The sequence below is a fragment of the Gavialis gangeticus genome, unplaced genomic scaffold (assembly GCF_001723915.1).
Source record: "Gavialis gangeticus isolate Ggan-Ray unplaced genomic scaffold, GavGan_comp1, whole genome shotgun sequence".
Lineage (NCBI taxonomy): Eukaryota > Metazoa > Chordata > Crocodylia > Gavialidae > Gavialis > Gavialis gangeticus.
In genome coordinates, this window is record NW_017729003.1 from 6,341,229 (window position 1) to 6,349,222 (window position 7,994).

General features: G+C 40.4%; 1 long non-coding RNA gene across 1 annotated transcript in view; it reads right to left on the reverse strand.

The window, feature by feature from the left end:
- The window catches only part of LOC109291037, a 15,134-nt gene extending 7,608 nt beyond the window's left edge, over positions 1-7,526 (reverse strand). Inside the window, exons 1-2 of the long non-coding RNA XR_002095738.1 lie at positions 7,440-7,526; positions 7,278-7,282 (exon numbers count right to left, since the gene is read on the reverse strand). This is a non-coding gene — a long non-coding RNA (uncharacterized LOC109291037). The remainder of the gene's footprint in view (positions 1-7,277; positions 7,283-7,439) is intronic.
- Positions 7,527-7,994: the final 468 nt, after the last annotated feature.

Genomic DNA, 7,994 nt, shown 5'->3' on the forward strand with positions numbered 1-7,994 from the left:
CAGCTTCCTTTTTCTTTACTTGCCTTCTTTCAGGCAGTGATACAGGAACAAAAATATATACACTAACTTTTCCATTCCAGGAAGTCACCTTTTGAACAAGGTAGGGCAATTGGAAAGCAAAATAAGCATATCTCTTTGGGTGCTTGTACATGAGCACAGAGGCTTCTCTGATGCACTGTAATTACAGTGCGTCGGAGCAGACTGGATTAATCAAGTCTGCTGGAGTGAGACAATTACCGGTCTCCAGCAGCTTCCCACATCTCATCTCTGCACTTCAGAATGGTAGTGGGGTGCTTGAACTAAAGCTCATTGAATGAGCTTGAGTTCAAGTGCCTCCACAGTCATTTTGAAGCATGGGGACACGGATATGAAAGCACTGCAGTGCTTTACTTAGAGCTGTTTTAATTAAAGCACCACCCCACCCCCACTCCCAGAGAACATGTAAAAGTTAGGGATGTGTGAAACGGCACTGTTCTGTTGTGACTTCAGTCTTGAGGTCTGGATGGAACAGTGTTTTTTATCGAATATAATTCAAGTCAAAACAGCCCCACCTTTTCACTTCATTGAAACAGTGAGGGTGCTTTGATGCTGTTTTCACCATTTTGCCAGACCGTGGGACTGGGGAAAGGAACTCAGCACCGTCTAGCACAGGAGGCAAGAAATCAGCCCAGCTGGGCTGCCAACCCACCCCCTGCCGGATCTTGCATCAAGCATGGGAAGTCAGCCCAGCTGAACTGACTTCCCAGCCCTAGCGCTATGGTCAAAACTTTTCAACTTTCGAACCAATTTGACTAGCCTCATTCTGTTTCAAGGCTATTTTGATGGCCTTTGTTTCATTTTGATTTTTCTGTTTCAACCTTGAAATAAATCTAAACAGTGTTGAAATGAAATTGCCATAGAAATTTCACATAACCCTAGTACAAGTGCCTTTTGCTCTTTAGATCCTTGTTTCATTCCTGTAACTTTGGAGCCTAGAACTGAATGGAATAGCACATACATTGAAAGAAGGACCAGGATTATTATTTCTTAAGTTACACACAGCCTAAATAAATAGTACTTTTTCAGGGGTACATTTTTAAGTGCCAAAGTTACTTTCATTTTCTAGTATTCCTGCTGTGTTGGTAATACAAAAATTGATGAACCCTAAATTTCACCAAACAGATCACTATCTTACATACACCATTCTAATTCCAGCACTTATATTGTTGAAATAATAATAAATAAATTAAGTAAAATACTGAAAACAAAAACCATTTAGCAGTGAATGAGAAGTATTATATTTGTTTATGAGAGTTACAAACAATATGCAAGGCAAAGGATAATAACGTTAGAAGGGACAAATTAGAGGTCTGAATATGATTTTTAATATGACTCATTAATATACCTACCATTTATACCTACAAATTATCTAGTTGTTATAATTTACAAAAAATGGTAACTGTAATTTCAAGAAATCAGGATGAGATATATTTTTTTCTCCTCTTACCCCACATTTCCTTTATTTTTTATTTGTTGGCAGCTTCAAAAACTTCTAAAAAGTGTTCTGAGCCAAATTAAACTTTATGAAAAATAAAACTGAGGGAAGCTTCTGTTTGAAAATTAAGCAAAATATATTAAAATAATCAGAATAAATTATTACTTTCAGATTGTGTGAGTGTGTCTGTGTTTCTTATAAGGATAATGTTTCAAAAGTATGAAAACATTCTTGACTGACACCAAATCTGCATTTTTTTTTAATTGGAAGAAGAAAAAAAAAAAAGAGTTGAGCTAAAAAAATGCACCCAACTCTACACAGGACAAATCACATTTAAAACCAGACTTAGGGGGTAGCATGGCAGGACCATTTTATATTTGAATACGGGCTCTATGCAGATTATGCACTCACCTCTAACATGGCAGGCACTCTAATCGTATGTAATGTATTAGTCTTAATTATACAACTGAATTGTTGTGTGGCATTGAGAAACTCACTTCACTTTGTGTTTCACGTTGCACTTTTATTTCCTGGCATATCTATTTTCATTGTAAATATTTTGTGGCAGAGACTTTGTTGCATTATAGGTGGGCCACTGATCTCAGTTTTGAGTTTAGGCTCTGTTGTGTTAAAATGTGATAACAACTAGGGGTGTGCAAAGCACGTCATATTCGATTGGGATTCAGATTCAGCCCGAATTGGAGGGCAGTGATTCAATTAGCTGATTTGGATCACTGTCCCAATTCAATATGGCCAAATCTGAATCTGAAGATTTGATTCTGATTCAAAGAATCAGAGATTTGGCCATAGACATAAGCTTTATATGCTTTTTCTATATACTTCGAGGCACCAGGTGCTACTCATGAATGATGAGATGGTGGGGAGGATGAAGCGTCCCACAGGAGCATGGCCCTCCCTGCAAATGCTCAGTGATGAACCCCTCCCCACACCTCCCCCCGGCGTGATGATCAGCCTCAGGGGGAGCCCTGGTGCCCCGCCCCCAGACCCAGGAAGCACTAGTTGCTAGGTTGGGAAGTGGTGGGGAGGCTTCTGTTTTAATTCAAAGACGTTAATGGGTCTCCTGATTTGATTCAAATTTGAAGCTTCAGCCACCAAATTGGGCTGAATCTCCTTGTAATCAAATCACCAACCAAAGCTTTGCTCAGCCCTAATAACAACATATGCATTATTACAAATAGTTATTATTTTCTTTCCAGCATGCTCCCATCTTTCACTCCTCCACTTCCTAGATGTAAGTGCATCAATAAAAGTAAAAAATACCACCCAAAACTTGTAAGAAGATTAAACACTGGTTCATTGACCAGGGATGTTTTTACTACCACCAGAAGTCATCTAGCTTGCTTCTTTCAGCTTTGCACATCTTTTCCAAAAGTTAACAGGGTGCCGAAAAAAGGAACAAAAGTGAATGAAGGAAAATACCTGCTGAACACACTTCCAAGTGCAACTACTAAAATATTTGGTTATAGAATGGGGAAAGAGAGAAGCATAAGTCTCCTAAAGCTGCCAAGTGGCACTGTAGCAAAACCCCCATTTTTTTCTTTTCTCTTAAATGCATTCCCTCCCCTTCCCCAACCATTTCTGACTTTTTCTCTCCATCTCTATTCCCTATAGATAAGTGAGCTATGACATAGGATAAGCTTCAGCATTTTATTTTGGTACAAAGTTGTATTTGTTTTTTCCTCTTTCTTTATATTGTATAATTATTATGTTTATATTGATTTTTACTGTTCTATATTACTGTTTTACTGATACTATATGATTTAGGCCCACACACCTAAGTTAGCATAAGTTATGTCAAGTTTCCATTTTGTTTGTCAAGTCTCCATCTTGTCCCCATGGCCTGTTGTGTAAGTATGTTGTAACCTATGGCTCATACCTACTCCTCCTATGTAACTTGGTTGCTGAATGAATGGGGGTGAATGAGGGTGCTTGAGGGACAAAGGCAGTAGGTCTAAAAATAGCTCCCTCTGAATGACTGAACCATCAACACCAATACCTGGACCAGTGACCCGGCCCTTGGAACCACCCTCAGCATTCAAGGAATAAAAGATGAGGCAACCCAGCATTGTGCCAAGGCTGAACATGCTCAGTAAGAACACCTGGAACCCTCTGGAGCAGGACTGACATTGCCTGGACATGCCCTCCCCATAGGAGATCAGAGGTAGTCTGCCCCATAAAAGGGGTAGTGAAGACTGACTCCTTGGGATGCCCTCTCCATCTGGACCAGCACCATGCCACACCAGTTATCCACCTAGAGGCCCTGCTGGCAACACCCCTCTGAGCAACACCTACTGGATAAAGACCCCTTTCCAGCCTGGATAGGTAGCTATCATCCCCACCCTTGTCTTCAACCAAGGACTTGGACTCTGTTTCTCTTCCCTATCTGCACTTCAACCCTTCCACTGAGTCTCTTTCTCCTGCTGGCATTGTGATTGCGTGTGTGTGTGTGAGAGAGTGTGTGGGTGAGTGTGTGTGTGAATCAATAACTTCATGGGGCTGTGTAGTGTGTTGTCTGTTTAATAAACCTGTCATTTTGAAACCCGAGTTGGGCTTTTCTGTTTCCTGACTGTTTCCTCCTTGCCACCACTTATCTGCCCCCCAATCTCTCAGCTGTCTGCCTCAGTTTCCAGTCCCAAGCTCCCAGGTTTCTGCCTCTCTTTCTTTCCTGGCTGATTTGTGTGTTTGTATATGTGCAATTGTGTCACACCCTCCCATCTAACAACACCATATTGAGATCCTGACAGTTGGCCTGCCTCCCCCCCCCCACAGGACAACAGCATCTGACAAAACACAATAATTTCAAAATATTTCAATGATCTACATTTTACAAAGAGACTTTAATAGTTCTAGATGTGGTGGAATTTTCTGTGTATATTACTTCATACCTCAATTGTTGGAATAGTTTTTTTAAATAAGCAAGCACCATCATACCAATGATATTGCTACTGAGTCACTTATTCTTATATCACATTCAGAATAGCGTTGTTCATATAATAATTTTTTTCTTTCTGCTCTATTATTTATAGTGTAAAATTATGCTTACCTGACATTTAAATGTGTGAGAGAAAATTAATTATTATTTGGAAAATTGAGTGGAAAGAGTGCTTTTAAGAGGGTATATTTGTAAGTGTGATCTGTCAGTATTTGTAGGAATTTCACTTCAGCTCTTCATAAACTACTCGTATAACCATGCCATTGCCATTTGTCCTATTTTGTTGTGTGTTTTTATTTCACTGTTGCCTCCCTTTTCTACCAACTAGTCTGGAACAAAGCTCAAACATATAATGAGAAAGTTAATGGCTAGTTTCACCTCTCCCACAAACTGCAAGTCCTGTAATATGCTTCAAAACTAAGTTGAAGTGATAAATTAATATAGTTTTAACATATTTACTTACACAACATGTTCACTGGCATTCACTGCCAAAGAAAATATTTCATACACAACAACATGAACCCAGTGAAGGTCAGAGAAGGAAAGAGGCTCAAATAGGATTTTTCAGTGGTGGAACAAGACAAGAGAAAGAATATTGAGTCATACAAAACTCAGCAGAAGGGTACATGGCACAGACCCTATATCAGTGTTTCAGGGCAACGTGCAACATGAGCATGAGCCAATGGGAGCACCTGGGATAAGAAGCAATGGCAGTAAAACTTCAGGATGCACCAGGCTATCTTCACAGAGATATGCATTGAACTGGCCTCCACATTTGCATGACAAGTCATCAGCAGAAAAGCATGCCTCACTGCAGAGAAGAATGTCACAATTGTTGTAGCCATCAACATCACCATCACTGTTTGGAAGTTCACAAACCCTGGCAGCCTCTGAATCTTTGCTGACCTGGGATGAGTACACAAATAACAACTTTCTGAAAGTTAAGTCAGCTTAACTGTCAGAGCATACATATGTATGTAGAGCAGAGTTGACTTAAATGTGGTGCAAGACAATACACCTCCGAAGTCTATTATCCTGAGTCGGATTAGTTAAGTCATTTCTAAGCTAGGGATCAGAGGCTTGTGCAGGGGAGGGCTCACAAGATTGCTGCTACCATGTCAAGAAGCTATACGTGTGTATGCCCCAATGTGGCTTTACTTAAGTCAACTTAATTAAGTTGACTTAGTTAAGTCACCTTATTTGAAGTTGACTTAGCTGTGTGTATGCATCCATAGGGCACAGCAATTGCACAGTGGAAGAAGTAGTGCAAAAGGCACTCTGGGCTATCAAGAGAGTGCTGGCACCATGCTGCACCTACCTCACCAAGATGCAAGAGGCTGGCAATGCAGGGAGCGTGTTGCTAATTTTTAGGAGGCTTTACCATCTAAGGGCACTTGGTTCATGTGAAGTTATAGTGCCAGGTACTTACAGGGTCAGCGGTGATGCATCCAGGTCTGACTGCAGTACAATGTGAAGCACACATGCACATTCCAGCAGAGCTGCCCATGACACTGCTCTTTCCAAACAATGTCCTATGGAGGTCTGACACAATCTCAGCTTCAGGAAAGGTTTCCAACAGACCCCTTTGCCCCAGCCATGGCCTTTTCCAAACACAGCAACCTTGAAATGCACTCAGTCAACCTACAAATAATCATACATGGATTCAACTCCTCACAAGATCTTGCTCAGTGTCCTTGCTAAGCTTGCAGCTAAGGCCAAAGATGCTGACAGGACAGGAATAGATATTTTTACTGCAAAATTAAAATTTTAACAAGGTGGATTCATGCTGTATTTGTTATGGATAGGACTGTTTTTAAGTATAACTGCCAAAACTGTGTGGTTTAGACACACCACAAAATGACTACCAGAATAAACTCAAATTGGGCAATAGTCTGGGAAAGATTTCAAATACGCTTCTATGTGGATTCTGTCTTGTTCACAAACAAATACATCACTGATAAGTAAGTTGGCATGCAGACATGTGCTCAGCTCCACCCCTCTGGGGTAATAGACTTTGGAGTCAGTCACAGGCAGGCTCTTTGGAGCCAAGGGGGTGGTGAGGAGAAAAGCCTTCCAGGATGCTGGAGGGTGGAGCTATGCCTTGTGACACAATGTGCATCTATAGTGGCATTACACATGGTGCTAGAAATGATCACATTTCCAAGAAGTTCCTGTTGGAGTGAGGTAACATTTGTTTTAATCTCACTATATAGTACCTGCTGTAAAGTGTTTGAATGGTGCATATTCATTTTTTTCAACACACTAAAATGTCCATCTCTGTACCTGACCATGCTGAATTGTGAAGTGAAAAGGTACAGGATTTTGTCAGCCTAGAAAGAAAAATTATATATATTCATATTGAGCCTGTAAATCTATGCTAAACCAATAGTCCAGTTTGTCCTGCTTCTGTCATTTAGGAACACCCCTGATAGGGAAAAAAATAGGTCAAGTAAGTTGGGAAGCATCAAAGAACACAACAAGAAATTATACTGCTTCTAAGTTCAGCAGTTAGGCTTCTTAATAAGTCATTCAAGTGGCAATATCAAAATAAGCTACCTTCACTACTTTCCCCCAGAATTCTGGCAATCTGTAGGCTGACAGGCAAAATAATATATGTTACTTCTACATGTTTTAAAATATAGGAAAACAGCAGCAACTAATTCTAGAGAACCAATACTACTAACCATTAAAAGGCAATGTAGACAACCTTAAAGAGCTCTCATAAAAAAACCCCTAAAAACCAAAAAACCCCCCAAAAAACTCTGAATTGTCCATCTGTAAATGTTTGTGGAAAATAAAATTGCAGTCCTGACAGTCCAGATCTTGTACATTTTCCTGAGATTTCAAAACAAACCCTTTACCAGATATTTTGATGCAACTGACTAAGAGTTCCACAGACCTCTTTTTATCTTTAAAAAACAAGAAAGAAAAAAGTTATTCCACATTATGACGGGGCACCAAGTCTGCCCCATCACAGTACTTTTGGGGAGTGAAGGAAAGCAGAAAACTTACCTTAGCAACCAGTCCCAGGAGAAAAGGGGCGGGGCTACCAGGATGGGGGACAGAGAGACCCGGATGAATACATAAACAAGAGAGCAGCACAGGGAAGGGAGAGGGGAGAGACTGCTGGCTGTGAGAGACAGCAGCTGGATGGAAGGATTTAAAGGGGAAGTAACCCAAATGTAGCTGAAAAAAGAGAAGAAAGCAACCCATAAGAAACAGGGAGAAACTACAAGAAAGAGAAAAGGGAATGTAAGAAGGGTCCTGGAGAGAGACTTACCTGGGAAGTTGAAGTGAGTTAACAAAGGAGGACTTTGAGTCAGTGAATCTAATACCTGAAGACATTGAGTAACATCCCAGAGACTTAAAATTAAGAGAAAGGAATGAGTGTGGGTGAAAACTAACAAAGAGAAGAGAACCCCACAATGTTGATATCAGTAGTAAATACAAGGTGACCTAGGATTGCTATTTGCTTGGGACCCATGCGAAGGATAAAGGGGCAAGCAACCAAGAAGTTGAGAGTTCTCAAAGAGAGAGGGAACTAAATATATATAAGGTGTTATTTAT